Genomic DNA, 16,633 nt, shown 5'->3' with positions numbered 1-16,633 from the left:
AGTTAAATTCAAAGAAGCATGTTGTAAAGGCAGAGGTTCTCAAACCTTTTCAGTTCAGGGACCCCTTTAGAATACGAATTAGGCGAACCCACCGACACATCCTGATTGAAATTGTCTCCCCAAATCACAATTTCTAAAGCCGCTGTCATAATCAAACTATCTGCAACCGTGTGTGCTTTTTGCATTTGTCTGTACTTCTTTTAGTTGTTGATATCTGAACTTGACACAAAAACAATAGAAGCTTTACGAGACGTTTAAGAGACCTTACTAAAACCACATTATTCACTACTTTACTAGATCTGTAGATATTATTGTTTTGTATCGTAGTTCATGAGTTCTACAGGGCAAGTAGTCTTTATTTACAGCTCACTAAACGAACAAGGAATGAATACTTAAGCACTTTATAATGTTGTCCTCGTGCTGATACCCGAATTCTTAAAAAAAAATATATAGTACAGATTCTATAATAGGTGGCAATAGGACTTATATAGTTTTATAGAAAAAGGAAATAATTGTTTTACATATATATATATATATATATATATATATATATATATATATATATATATATATATATATATATATATATATAGATATATAGATATATAGATATATAGCTACACCAGATTCTGCCCCGTCTCAAGATTAAGCCAAAACCAGTGACTCATTTGGGCGCATCCATTGCGTTTCGAGACAAAAGGAGCCATATATATATATATATATATATATATATATATATATATATATATATATGGCTGTAAATGTGCAGTTCCTTGATTGTAAGACAACATAAAGGATTGGACGGGTCTGCTATTGAGGAAGATTCTGTCCAAAGCAAAAGATAAGAGAGGAATGGAGAAGGACGATCAACAGTCCGACAGATTAAGATAAAGGTGAAGATCATTAGCAATTTTTTTTTCTCAGGTCTAATTTGCTGTTGTCAAAATGGCGAATTAAAATTAACAAAAAAACATCACAGGAAAATATTTGTGTATTTCAATGTGTGTGTGTGTGTGGGTGAGATGTGTATACACTTTAATGTTAAGACCCAACAGTCTTCTTTTCAGACAAGAAAATGTTAATGTTTTTGTTTACATTTTGTCCTGCCATTCACTACATTGGCCTATTATTAACTATTCAATGTCTGCCACCATAGATTATTATCTATTCATTGCCTGCTACCATAAGTTATTATTTTTGCTCTGCCTGATCAGTAAGCCTACCAAATGTTTTTAAACTAATATATTTAAGGACCTAACGCCACATTCAAAAGTTTGTTAAGGACGTAGATCAGATTGCTTGACAAACCTGTCCACTGGGAACACTACAATAGTTTACAGACAATTCATTCACCGACAAATCATTCACGACAATTCGTTCTTCCGACACATCGTTCACCGACAACTTGTTCATCGACAGCTGGTTCAACGACAGTGGTCACACGACAAATGGTTCACTGACTACTGGTTCACGGACAAATGGTTCACTAGTTGGTAACATATTGTTAATATTTGTTTACATTAAATTATATACAGGAGATGAATAGGCCTACATTATAACTTTTATGGTATTATTTCCAAAACATTTTTATTGTTAGATCGACATAATTGTAGGCACAGAAACTTGGCTACATCCTGAAATTTATAATGCAGAAATTTTTAATAGTAATTATGAAATTTTTAGAAAAGATAGGGCTGATAATCATGGAGGAGTTCTTTTAGCAATAAAAAACACTCTTATAGCAGAAGAAATTACCTTACCTAACTCAAAAAATATAGAATCAACATTTTGTAAAATTAATACCACCTCAACATCCCTAATAATAGGCAGCATTTACAGACCACCAAATTCTAGTTTAGAATACATGCAGGAACTATGTAATCAGATTACGACACTTAAAGAGACAAATAAAAATGCAGTTTTTTGGATTATGGGTGATTTCAACCTACCTGATATAAATTGGAAAACACTAACCATAGATAAACACCAAAACCTTAAGGACATAAATGAGCTTTTCATAGAAACTTTACACAACCTAAGTTTAGATCAAATCATTAAAAAGCCAACTAGATTAAACAACACATTAGATCTCTTCTTAACCAACAGACCTGGATTAGTAGTTGATTATGATATTATCCCTGGTCTATCAGACCATGAGATCATAAAAATACACAGTCAGATAAAAGCAGTAGCCAATACAAAACCCAAAAGAAAAATCTTACTCTGGAATAAATGTAACCTAACACAACTACACCAAGCTGCATTAAACTTTCAACAAACATTCTTATTAGAAAAAGACATTAACCAACCAGTCGATGACCTCTGGAATTTCATTAAAAACCATCTTAAAAGCATTATAGAAAATCAAATACCAACTAAATACACATCAAACAAAATAAATAAATGCTGGTTTAATAATAGACTAAAGAAGCTTTGTAAACAGAAGGAAAACCTATATAGAAAATTTAAAGAAACTAATGCAGAAAGAGTTTACAAAAAGTATATAAAAATTAAACACTTAACCCAAAAAGTAAGCAGACAGCTGCAGAGTGAATACATAAACAATGTAATATCTAAAGACAACAACAAAAACCTATGGTCATACATTAAGTCTAAGAAAATGGAAACAACAGGCGTAGCGCCATTAAAAGATGAACATAACATAATACATAATGATAATGAAACTAAAGCAAACATTCTAAACAAATACTTTGCATCAGCATTCTCAGCCCCAGGAGACAAAGACATATTACTGAATTTGAACCAAGTAGACAACATAGAAGATATAGTAGTACAAGAAAATGGAATTCAAAAACTATTAGCCAACACCAAACCAAATAAAGCTTCTGGACCTGATGGTATTCCAGCTAGATTACTCAAAGAACTAAGTAATGAGCTAGCCCCAGTGTTCAAAATACTCTTTCAGGCTTCACTTAACCAGGGCAGAGTACCAAAGGACTGGAAAGAAGCTAATGTCACCCCCCTATTTAAAAAAGGAGAAAAATCTGACCCAGGAAACTACAGACCAGTATCACTTACCAGCATCACATGTAAAATCCTAGAACACATAATATGTAGCAACATCATAAACCACTTAGACAAACATAATGTTCTCACACCATACCAACATGGCTTTAGGAAATATAGATCATGTGAAACACAACTAATAGGACTAATTGATGATTTTTCAAAAGGTTTAGATAATAGTGAACAAATAGATGTAAAAAAAAATGTTTTACATGTTTCGGATGTTCCTTCAGAGTTGAAGATAATTACTTCCTAGTCCAAACCTCCCGCAGGACGACGGGGGATGGGAGCGGGCAGGGTTTGAACCCGGGACCATCGATAAATCTGAACGACAGTCCAGCGTGCAAACCGCACGACCAGGCAGCCATGCTATCTTACTAGATTTTTCTAAGGCTTTTGACAAAGTTCACCACCATAGTTTGCTTAAAAAATTAAAATATTTCGGCATTAATGGTCCACTGCATCAGTGGATTAAAGACTTTCTGATAGGGAGAGAACAAACTGTAATAATAAATGGCTCTAAATCAACACAGATAACAGTAAACTCAGGTGTACCTCAAGGAACAGTCTTGGGTCCACTACTATTTTTAATTTACATAAATGATTTACCAAATTGCATTACTTCAGGAACAAAAGTCAGATTATTTGCAGACGATTGTATAATATATAGAACAATAAAAACAACACAAGACACAGATATTTTACAAAGAGAATTAGATGAATTACAGAAATGGGAATCAAATTGGAGCATGTCTTTCCACCCAGAAAAATGTCAGTTGTTAAGAGTAACAAAAAAACTAAAACAAATTAATTCCACTTATCTTATTCATGGCAAACTAGTAACACAGACTAAAAACGCAAAATACCTAGGTGTTATAATAAATGAAAAACTGTCATGGAATCCACATATTGATGAAACTACAAAAAAATCAAACAAAGCATTAGGATTTATTAAAAGAAATTTCTATAAATCAAATAAGAACATAAAACTAAAATGTTATTTAACCTTGGTTAGGCCAATAATAGAATATGCATCCTCTGTTTGGGACCCCTCAACTCAAGAAAACATTAAGAAACTAGAACAGACACAAAATAGAGCAGTGCGATTCATAACAAACGAATATTCACATTTGACTAGAGTAACACCTTTAGTAAAATCACTAAATTTAGAAAGCCTTCAGGACAGAAGGCTCAAAAGTAAAGTAGCAATAATACATAAAACACTGAACCATAATCTTCAAATACAAAAACAAAATTTAATAAAATACTCTGAAAGACACAAAGATAAAGGCACATTCCTCGTCCCATATGCTAGGACAAATTTGTACAAATACTCCTTCTTCCCTAGTGCTATTAGAGCATGGAATGGATTGCCTGAGCTAGCCAGGAAAACCAGTGACTTGGCAGAATTTAAGTCATTGGTTAATATGCATGACTAAATGCATGACGCGTAGGACGTAATCATCTTCTTTTTTGAAGTAACGTCTGTATTATATAAGATAAGATAAGATAAGATTGGGTCTAATCTGAGTTTCTTTGCTAATTTTTCTAAAGCATGAAGACAGTAGGCCCTATGTAATAAAAATTAGACTTTTAAAAAGCCTAAACAATAAAATAATACTAATACATGTCTACATAATGAACACAACGATGCTGAAAAGAACATCCACAAGGCACGTTGGAGCGAACAGTAGTAGTAGAGTCTAGTCTCTATAGAGTAACAGGGCTGACATGTTTGGAGTCTTTATAAAGCAACAGGAAATATTAATAACAAGATTCATAGCCCCTAATAGTTGTATTTATGAACTCTGGTATATCCCTTGATATATACGTAAACATAAAAACGTAGACTCTATTTGAGTAGCTCTGGGACAATGGTTTTTTGTTTAAGTGTTTTGGCCTAACATCCTGAGGATCAGTGCAACTTGGATATTCTGCTCTCCGAACCTTTTGAGACATCTGTTCATTGTTGCATCTTTCTCTCACACGCGCCATTGACAAAGTCACGGTTTAATATTACATTAGAATTCGTTGAGGTCAAATGTTGGCTGACTAGACTGCGGTATGTAAAGGCCCAGTGTGAAGAGAAGGTAAACAAGGATGCGTGTTTGAATATCATTATCTAGAAGAAAATAGCGTAGTCACTAAGACTCAATGTGTATTTGTGTGTATATTTTCTTTGAATTTGGACATACGCTTGTTGTATGACCTACCATTATTGATGAGTGTAATCTAGTTGTCAGCACCACAAAACATAGGGATAGTAATGAGCAGGGCATGTCATTGTTCCCAAGCTCAAGACTTTCAAAAAAAAGGTTAGTCATCGCCTCGTTACAACTGTATTTTCGTGGAGTGAAAAAAATAACTTAAAAATATTTGTTCTACGTTTTTCTTGACGCTGTCAGAACCTGTAGTTTCTGCTACATTCGCCACCACGTCTCTCCTTAGACCAATAGGCAAGACGCTAACAGGGCTTTACTTGTAGGATTCTCAAACCTTTCTTTTTTTTTTGTATACCTCCAAAATAAATAAATACAATTCGAGTCGTAAATTGACTTTTAATATTCGCATTTTTTCACTGAGGTTGTTTCCTGAGTCTTGTTGTAGGATGGACAAGAACTCATTAGGTGCGTATGACTGATAACAGATTAAGCCAGGACCTAGATACAAAGCGATAGGCAGTTTTCGTCACAATTTAATTCACAGCTTTATCTAGAGATACAATCAACATTCGATGGATATCTACAGTTTACATTCTATGGATAATTTGGTTTTGTTGACACTCTCATGTAAGTTACAATACTAATCCATATATAGTAGGGCTAGTGTTTGTTCATTGGTATAGACATGAAGATAATTACGTCCTAGTCCTGCACGGGATTCGAACTTGCTACCATCCTAACGACAGTTTGAACTTCAAAGCGCATGCACACGACTAGGTAGCCCGTTTTTAAGTAGCACTTAAATTCGGCCTAGTTATGATCCAGCAAATTTAGGTCCAGCATTTTATTTAGTTGTTTGATTTTCTACGAGATTCTTTATATAAACACTTTTTTTTTTTTTGGTCTTGTTCAGGCTAAAGTAGATATAGGCCTACATCTATACAAGCTAGCGCTACACGTAGGTTACCTACCATCCAGACAAAACTGACTTATACAGAAACCATATTTCTTGAATCAAATATAAGCTCTACGGTTAATAGATTATCCTAATACAGCAACAGTGTGGACTTATTTTTGAGGTTTTACAAAACAACAACATAACTAAAAGATTGCAACCGGAATAAAATAAAACTTAACGAGACTGTCGTCCGACCAAAAAAAATCAATTATTGTAATTAGTTTAGTATGAGAAAATGTAGACCTATTTATTCATTCGTATTTATTGGAGATAGGATAAGGAAGCCATAGGTGTCTTTGTAGACTCATAAGTAGACCAACACAACATAGTTAATAGAAGATGAGCTTTACGAAATGTCACTTTAAAATATTTCTTATTGTTTGTGGAAACCAAATGTCAGAATGTGACTCTTAAAAATATGAATATTGTATATTTTATATTGTGTTTGTTTCTCTTCGGTTTACTTATAATTCTCTGCAGAATCAGAATCTCACTACACCATATAACCTTCCATCTGTCTATTGTACAATGATCTGACAAAGCTAAAACGAAATAGTTATTTTTCAACCCGCCATTTTCTTCAAGTCAACTTTGATTCACTAATCTTTGCTACACCTCATTTCCATCCTCGCATTTTTAAAAATTTAATTTATTTACACTTGCACTAACGCAATGGACTCGATAGGCCCTACCAGGACCTAAGTTCTAGACAGGCGTGGCCCATGATTTATAGAGTGCAATAATCTCTTATAAGTAGTTCTAACGTAAATAAACATGATTGCTCTCTTAAACCTAGAGTAAGAGTAAATAGTTAGAACCAAGTTTTGTGTGTGTGTGTAGAATAAAAGCAAACAAAACACACAGACGTATAGGCCTATATATATATTGACACCTATACACATATTGACCTACTTTAACAAAAGTTGTTTTGCTTTTTGTTTTGTTGTTCGCGACTAGTAAAGAAATGTTACAAAGTGTCTGTCAACACCCAGGAAATAGTGTAGGAAAATACTCAGCATTTCCATGCGATAAGTATAAACTGATAGCCTACATTTTAAACAAATCAATTTGTTGTTATAAATTAATAATGGTTTTATATTGTTTATCCTAATGTCTTCATTAGACGTTTGTCTGTGTTTTTTATTCGTGGCTATTAGAACATATAGGCTAAGAGTATTGAATCTTTTTTTTTTTTTTATTTATAAGTTAATGTTACTCTCGAAACTGCTGACATAGTAAAGAACATCATGACATTCATTAGTTAAATTTGTTTCATAAAAAAATTATTACAAATCTACAATGATTATTTATAGGATAGGTAGCACTGGACACGCAGCCCCCCGCGTCTCCCGTGTACTGGCTAACTTCTAAGCGACATGTCTACGCTGTCTTAATAAACGTGCTGGGGCAGCAAAGTAGGCCTACTAACGCCAGTAATATGTCTGTCTATGGCGGGCTTGAGCTATAATAATTAGAGTGACAGGAATATGAAATGATGAATTAGTTCCCCTATAACGGAACATCATAAGGTCCAATTATCTAGTTTAGTAGGCCTTCTAACAAAGTTATTACAGTCATGGCTGTTTCTATAAAAGTAAGCTTTTTAATTCACGATCATGGGCGCCCGCAGGGTGGTGCAAGGTGGTGCACAAGCACTTCCATGGATTCCGAGCAGCCAAATTCTAGCTATTTTTTTCCACTATCAGATCAATTAAAATCTAAGTAGCAACTGAACAAGTAGTGCTTTTACTGAGGACTGAAGTACAATTGTAGTAGACTATCCTTAGGAATTAATGGCTGATCATGTACCTGCACCCCTCTGAATTTTGAATAGCCAAATTTTAGCCAGTTTTTTACACCTTCAAATCAATTAACTTCTGCTAGGAAGCAATTAAACTTGCAGTGCTTCCACTGAAATAAAGCTAATAAGGATATACTCATCTAAGCTATTATTCTAATAAATTTAAATTGGCTAAATATAGTTCATGTCAGACCATGTGCGCTTTATTATAGGCTGGCTGCCTGGTCGTTCGGATTTATCGATGGTCCCAGGCATGGGCGTAGCCAGGGGGGGGGGGGGTTCTTGGGGTTCAAACCCCCCCCGAAATGAAATCCCCCCCCCCGACGGAATAAAGTGACTGATATTTGCTTTCATTTTGTTTATTTTAGGTGAGATTTTAATACTAAATCATCACTTACCACAGCACAGCCGAGGCAGTTTTGAGTTAAAAACCCTCTACCAAGGGGTTTTGAGTTTAAATCCCCCTACCAGGGGGTTTTGAGATTTAAAAAACCCCTATCAGGGAGTTTTGAGATACAAATCTCTCTACCAGGGGGGCTTTGAGTTTAAAACCCCCTACAGGGGGTTTTGAATTTTAAACCCCTACCAGAGGTTTTTGCAGTTAAATCCCCCTCTTCTATAAAACAAAACAAAAAAAAATGCAAACAACAATCCCCAAATTCCAACAGCACAGTTCAGGAAGATTTTGATTTTAAAACCCCATCCAAAATTTACGATAACCCCATCTTCAATATAAAAAAAGCAAATTACACACTCAAAATTCTATGAGCGTAGCCAAAGGGGTTTTGAGTTTAACCCCCCTCCCTCTTCCAGTTGGGGTTTGAAGCTAAAAAGTACCTCTTCAATATAAAAAAAAAGCAAATTACACACTATAAAATCTATGGGCGTAGCCAAGGGGGTTTTGAGTTTAAATCCCCCTCCTCCAGATGGCTTTTTCTTTAAAGTTTAAAACCCCTCCAGATGGTTTTGAGTTTAAAATTCCCCTACAGAGCGTTTAGAATTGAAAACCTCTCTCTTCAATATTATTTTAAAGCAAACTACAGTCACCAAATTCTATGATCGTAGCTAAATGGGGTTTTGAATTAAAAACAAAACAAAAAAAAAACCCAGAGATTTTTTAGTTTAAAACCCCTCAACAGATGATTTGACGAAAAAACTTTCCTTTTCAATATAAAATCTAAAGCAAAATACAGGCATGTAATTCCAAGAGCGTAGTCAAGAAAGGTTACAAATTTCTACCAGTGGCTTGGGCTCCATTAATTAAGTATGAATAGTCTTCTGCCGAAATTGAAAATCATTAAATGTGTCGCAACAAAGATGGCTAAGACAGATTTTAGGAGTCAGTCATAGAGATCGGGTCTAAATCAAAGAAATCATATGCCGAACTGGGAGTCGAATCCTTAGTAAGGTTGTGACAGAGCGTCGCATGAGGTTTTGCGGGACATGTTTTCCGACAAAATGAATTACGCAAAATAAGAGTTGCGGAAACAGCTTGCCGGAAAATGCGCCGAACGGCGCGAGAGGGTCAAAGTCAGTAAGAATAGCACATTAGGTTTTTGAAATAAAACTTTTTAATAGCAAGATAATGCACTGTAGATACCTCAGAATATGCATTTTGTTGGCTTTCAATACCAGAAATAGTGCTCGGCGGCGGGGCTTCGCCCCGCGCTGGGGGAGCGCTGCGAGCTCCCCCAGACCCCCTTGCTAGCAAGGGTGGGGAGTCTACAATAAACAATAAACGTCTGCCGAAAGGGTCAGAATGTAATAAAGATTAATTATGTACACACACACACACACACACATATATATTTTTTTTTTCGCGGGGGGGGGGAGGTCGGGGGGATCCCCCCCCCCAAAACCCTCCCCGAAAAAAAATTCTGGCTACGCCCATGGTCCCAGGTTTAAACCCTGCCGGCTCCCATCCCCCGTCGTCCTGCGGGAGGTTTGCACTAGGAAGTAAATTATCTTCAACTCTGAAAGAACATCCGAAACATTTTACAATATTCTATAGCAGTTTGACTTGACGATTTGTTTTCATTTGCACATAATTATAGTTATCATTATATTTAGTAAAGGCTTGAGGAAAACTCCTTGCCATCTGTCTTTCGATTTGATATATGTGAAAGTTTCTTTGAACAAGAGTGAAGTCATCTTGGTAGATGTATTTAAGTCTTGCGGAGTTTCGGTCAGTGTTAGCGCTCGATAAAATAGCATGTTAAACACGTCAATCAGTTTACATTAGAATTCAACTTTGATTAAAGGAAAATGACAAAACCTGTTTTCACTTGCTTGCCTGGAGAAATGGGAAAGCTTTATTTGAAACGATTTAACATGCACATACATTTCATGTACAAGCAACCCATTGCAATAGTTCCGATGAAAAAATATTCTTCTCAATACTTGCTCTAGCCAGCGGATACAAATGTGGTACCGTACCAAACATAGTTTTTTTTTCCAAATTTTCAAGTATTTGTCGGATCTGCCTGTGATAAGGGTCCTTAGTAAACTTTATCACTGAAATAATTGTCTTAATAATATGTCTGATATTCAATGAAGCTTTGGGGAAACTTTCCTGTTTAGAATTTATGGTTGGGATATTGTTCTTTAATTTATTAAAAGACAGTTTTTCTCAGTCAAAGCATGGGCTTAATCAGTTGTTACACTTGCCATCTTGTTCCAGGCCAACCCAACGCTTTCAACACAGTTCTTCATAGCTTTGAATAAATACTGGCCTGAGTTTGTGTCTTTGACTGAATGTTTCGAAATATTGAGCATAAGGAAAATCTTCGATTACTTTAAACGTTTTAGAAGAGACAATGTTTCTGTAGCCTCTTCATGATAAGTAAAATTAATCAGAAGTTTCAATAATTTATATAGATTTTTAAAATTATTTATTTTTAATATATTTGCATTTTTATATGTATAATTTGTGGATTCATCTGATTTCTGTAGCTGTGCGCGGACCGCATAAAACACCTCGGCGGGCCGCATGTGGCCGGCGGATCGTAATTTGCCAATTCCTAGACTAAAGCATTTGTTTTACTTCTAATAGATGCTGGACTGCTTTTCTCATTTGACATTTGGATTTGGTTTACTCGGAATATTTTATGACAGGTTTTAAAAATTCAAAAAGAAAATGAGTAAACATGTAGTCTAGTTATAGATCTCTTGACTAATTCAGAAATTGTGATGCTGGTATTGAGTCTGTATTTTCAAACGTTAAATTTGATAAAACAACACGGAACGTAGCCGGAGATTTTGGAATTGTGGAAGAAATTGTAATAATTTAAACTGAAATTATAAAATGAATCAATACAATAGCAATTAAGTGCACTTTAAATTACTTTCACTAAGTAACAAAGCCACGATCAGAGATTGAACACCGAGCTCAAAAGAGTCTAAAACAAACTTTTCTCATTTAGTAGATTTTGACTTTTAATTACTTCACCTGAATTATTTAGCATTCTCAGTAAAAGCACGAAGCATCTAGATATAGAATCAAATTACAGGGAAATTTTTTTTTTATTTACGCTTTGCACATTTGGCAATTTTTGTTGTTTTTTTCCGTTCCAAGGAGTACTACACCATAGACTATGTACTACACCATAGGCTACGTACTACACCATAGACTATGTACTACACCATAGACTATGTACTACACCATAGACTACGTACTACACTTAACTACACCATAGACTATGTACTACATTATAGATTATGTACTACACCATAGACTACGTACTACACTTAACTACACCATAGACTATGTACTACATTATAGACTATGTACTACATTATAGACTATGCACTACATTATAGACTATGCACTACACCATAGACTATGTACTACACTATAGACTATGTACTACACCATAGACTATGTACTACACCATAGACTACGTACTACACTTAACTACACCATAGACTATGTACTACACCATAGACTACGTACTACACTTAACTACACCATAGACTATGTACTACACCATAGACTACGTACTACACCATAGACTATGTATTACACCATAGACTACGTACTACATCATAGACTATGTACTACACCATAGACTACATAGGCCTACTACACTTAACTACACCATATACTATGCACTACATTATATACTATGCACTACATTATAGACTACGCACTACATTATAGACTATGCACTACACCAGTGATGCTCAACCTAATTCGACCTGCGGGCCATTTTAACTTTCGACACGCGTGTCGCGGGCCACATCAACAAAAGGTAAAAAAAAAAATGAAATAAAAATTCACCTGAAACGATTTAAAACTATTGGATCTACTTACATTAATTTAATGGGATATTTAAAGTATATCATTACTAAAGTATATCATTTTTTACGCATCTAAAAATGGCTTCATTTCTCTACTTAAAATGTGAGCAACATTTTAGTTAACTTTATCACCAACTTATTTTCTTGTCTCTTTTTGGTAAATATTCCCATCGACCCTCCAATCTCTAGGCGTAGTTTAATCAATCTTTTATACGCGGCTCAAACCAAGAAGGTCTTTATATTTGTTTTATAATGCCGCTCTATATGTTGTTGTTTCTGAAACAATCAGAGTTTCTTTATAAAACAATTATATTGACTTGTGTTCCTCAAAAAGATCCATTCACTTTTTCTGGTAGACTCTACATTCAGAGTTCCATTACATAAACTCATAAACGCACACTCGTTAAACGTCATGATACTAATCCATCAGAGAAAAAGCGAGAGCCCTAACGAAGATAAAGATACATTTTCAACTTTTTTTGAAGGGGGGAGGATTTTCTACTTTTTGTGACGACGTTTCGGCGGGCCGGATGGAACCACGTCGCGGGCCGGTTCTGGCCCGCGGGCCGTACTTTGGGCATCACTGCACTACACCATAGACTATGTACTACATTATAGACTATGTACTACACTATAGACTATGTAAACTGTTAAGGCTTCAGCGCGGTGTTGATTCTTTGAAATATAACTAGTGTAGATCTACGTCTGACTGGAAGTGATACTGAACTCAAACTACTTCAATAACACCGGCGAAAGACCGAAACAATCAAAATATGTAGTCGACGCTGATGTTGTTCTACAAATATATTTAATAATCAAAAAGGGAATCGTCCGATGTCAGCTATGTCCGTAAATCCGTATATCTATTCTACTGCTCTACACGAAGCGTCTTCTTTGTAGCGTCACTTAGAGCGTTCTTGTTTTTTAACCAACTTAACGTCATCGTCGCTAAGTAAAACTTTTCCCTATTCCCGAAACAAATAACTAATTCCTAATCATGTCATAACATACTACACCATAGACTATGTACTACATTATAGACTATGTACTACATTATAGACTATGTACTGCACCATATAATATGTAGGCCTACTACACCATAGACTACCTATGTACTACACCATAGACTTTGTACTACAGTGTACTACATTAACACTATTGGACATTTTCACGATCAACTCAATAATGTCAAGGACGCTAAATTGAACTTCAAAAAATTGAAAACTAAATAAAAGTAACAAATAGAAATTTGATTCTGCAGTGCTTACACGTGCACGGAAAGTTTATTGAACTTTTTGTACACCGGATGCACCAAAAAGCTTTCGAATTTGAGGTTTTCCGCCATGTATGCAAGCGATCTATGGGGCAGATGATGTTAAGGTTATCTGTTTGTTTTTTTTTGGCCAACGGTAAACGAGCAGGGTGTCATGTGGCAAGCACAACGACCAACCACTTTTACTTTCCCAGACTAAGGTTAGGTACCCGTTGAGTTGAGTGAACTCAGAGGCGCCCTAAAAATCCCGAAATTCGAAATCCCAGTCTTCACCGAGATTCGAACCCAGGTCTCCAGTATGAGAATCTCTAAATATGTGAGGACACTTGCTTAATTACTTTTGTCACATTCCCAAACACCCTCCTTTAAAAAAAAATCTATTAAATCTTGAGGAGCCATCAATCTTTGCTGAAAAAAACAAAATGTTTTTTTTTTCAAAACAAATCTGAATTGAATAGTTCAGTTGTTGGAACAGTTGTTTTAGAAACTAAAGCTTTAGTGACCCAACACTTGTTTGTTTACTTCCCCATAGGTTTGTTATTCTTTATGCAGCGCTACTAGGACAGTCAAGTAAAAAGAAAGTAAAACTCGGACAAAGGACAACATAAAAAACAAAACAAAAAGAAAACCCAAGTAGCATAAAAAAAAGTTTAAAAAAATAAAACTAAAATTTACAACAAAAAAAAATCATTGTTATGAATCTTAAGACTTAATGTAAGAGTGATTACTTCTGTTTAAGAACTAATAAATGGTAGATAAAAAAAGGATTTTTTTTACCCCGCCTAAATTCCCAGTTCCCAGTCCCACCCCCTCCTCCCTTTCCGAAAAAAAAAATGTATCAATCTATTCAGAGTATATACAATTCTAGTTTCATGCTATAGATCCAGATATGGTAACATTACAAGACTTTATAGGCTACTAGTTACTGGATCGAGTTGGAGATCTGGTATCAAAGATTCTAGTTTGGTGACCTAGTCGTAAAAACATAACAAGACAGTAATCCAGACTAGAATGCTCGAGTTAAAGACATGGTATATAAGATTCTGGTCTAGTGATACTGATCCAGGCTTAGAACTTAGAAACATAACAAGACAGTAGTCTGCACTATAGAAAAATTTCCACATAATACGGTTTGCAAAATGTTCCACTGATACGTGTTCAAGAAAGATCGTCTAGATCTCCAGACCAAAGTAAATTTTAAGATGATAATATTTTGAAAACATTATAATGAGTTTTCCCATTGTGGCCAATTAGCTAGTATTTCCCCCAAAGATATGCAAAAACTGTCACATTTCTAAGAAATCGTTAATAGAGCCGTTTTCGAGATCCATGACCAGGTTCCAGGTTTTGGCCATGAATAATTTGCAAGCTAATAATAAGAATTGTAAAAAAAGGGGTAATAGTAAAAATCATTCCCAAACTAGACCTAATAGACTGAGGGGGCAAGTTAGGATTTGGATTGTATACTTATATATTGTTTCTTTCAATTTAGAGTGGTGACCACAACTTCATTCAAGTACATTTCTTTCGCTGGTTCGAGATACCAAACAAGATAAAAAAATAATTATCAATAGTTAATTAACTAATCAGTTATTTTTTTAAATTGATTCTTGTGTTGTCAGGTAAAAGAAAGAATGGTGCAAAATATCAGCTTGATCCGGAGATTGAGTGTCGGAGAAATAACGTGTACAAACTTTTTACCAGATAGACAGAGTGAGTTAATATAAGCTTTGTAAAAATAATGTGTACAAACTTTTTTCCAGACAGACAAAGTTGATATAAGCTTTGTAAAAAAGAGGTCTGTTAATATGGTGTTTATACTATAACAGCTTTGTCTTTCCAGGGGCAATAACTCACAATGGGCATAAAAGTAATGTAGGAAACGAAATTAAAAAAAAAATATATAAATTAGTGTTTGCCAACCGACTATTCTTGTACTTTGATTCTGATATATCTATAAGTAACCAAATAATATATCTACAATATTGATAATAATAATATGAGTGAGTTGTAAGAATGATTAATTTATTATCGACATTCTTATTTTTGTCTCAGCTTTATTCCGTGGAGCTAGTTTTTGCTGAGAGTATGCTCATTAATTCTACATTCCAGACAAGCGTTGCAAACATTGTTCCACTTTTTGTAAGAAATGTAATCATAAACCAGAGTCCTATAAATTTAATAGACCTATATCTAGGGAAATGCTTCGGGAGAAATCAGGAGCTGGCGACCCTAATGCCGTTTGCAGCACCCAGTGCTACACCCTGGCAGAACCTGTGACGCCGCTGACCCCAAAGTGTATCGGCACTTCCGTTCCTTTGTATACATCAGCTGTGTGGAGAGGGGGGGGGGGAACTCCTGTGTGGGCGACATCGTTCCGACCACAGCAAATGCCTAGGCATTCATCCCATTTCCATGAGATGATCCATAGATAGATATCTAGGTCTGTGTTAGTAATCTATTTAAAATTATTTCACCTTCTTAATTTAATAAGACTTTTCCGAAGATTAATAAAGAGTGCAGTTTTTGACGTTGATACGTAGTCCCAACTGCGACAAACATATTTTGCCACATTCAGCGCAGACATAAGAGTTGACTGTTGGTGGTCAATCTAGGTTCTTCTCTCGAAGTCTATGTTCTTTGGTCATGAATGAGTATCCCGCGGCCGCTCCATCAGAGTTGAAGATAATCTACTTCCTTGTCCAAACCTCCTACAGGACGACGGGAGTTGGAAGAGTGGGTATGAACCAGGGAACATCGAAACAACCGAGCGACAGTCCAGCGGGCATACCGCACGACCAGGAAGCGAGGGTTGAGAAAAGAGTCTAATATGGTGTCGCCTGTTACCGATCTTTGGGAGAGAGCTGGTCGTCCTATGCTTCAAACGGCGTGGGAGGAGATCTAAGTCAAAGTCTGTTAGTGAGTAGAATGAGGAGAATAGTTTTTATTTTTCAATAAAGATTTTCCACCGAGCTATCTTAAGCTTTAAGTGATCAGTGATGTATATATAGGTCTACATCTTTGTAATCTGGAGCCAATATTAATGTAAAAACTGAAAGTGGTTTGCCACTGCCAGTTGAGTTGAGTTGAGTTGAGTTGAGGAGTAAACTAAG

General features: G+C 35.5%; 1 protein-coding gene across 6 annotated transcripts in view; it reads left to right on the top strand.

Moving 5' to 3' along the window:
• The first annotated feature begins 4,976 nt into the window (after positions 1-4,976).
• Positions 4,977-16,633, top strand: part of LOC106062914 (excitatory amino acid transporter 3-like) — a 28,236-nt gene continuing 16,579 nt past the window's right edge. The window contains exon 1 of one of the 6 annotated variants that reach the window (XM_056031141.1): positions 4,977-5,117. The gene's annotated coding sequence lies outside the window, so the exon portion shown is untranslated. The other 5 variants (XM_056031137.1, XM_056031136.1, XM_056031138.1 and 2 more) reach the window with 5 other exon arrangements.

The sequence above is a fragment of the Biomphalaria glabrata genome, chromosome 5 (assembly GCF_947242115.1).
Source record: "Biomphalaria glabrata chromosome 5, xgBioGlab47.1, whole genome shotgun sequence".
NCBI classification, from domain to species: Eukaryota; Metazoa; Mollusca; class Gastropoda; family Planorbidae; genus Biomphalaria; species Biomphalaria glabrata.
This window is presented reverse-complemented; position numbering and strand designations above follow the sequence as displayed.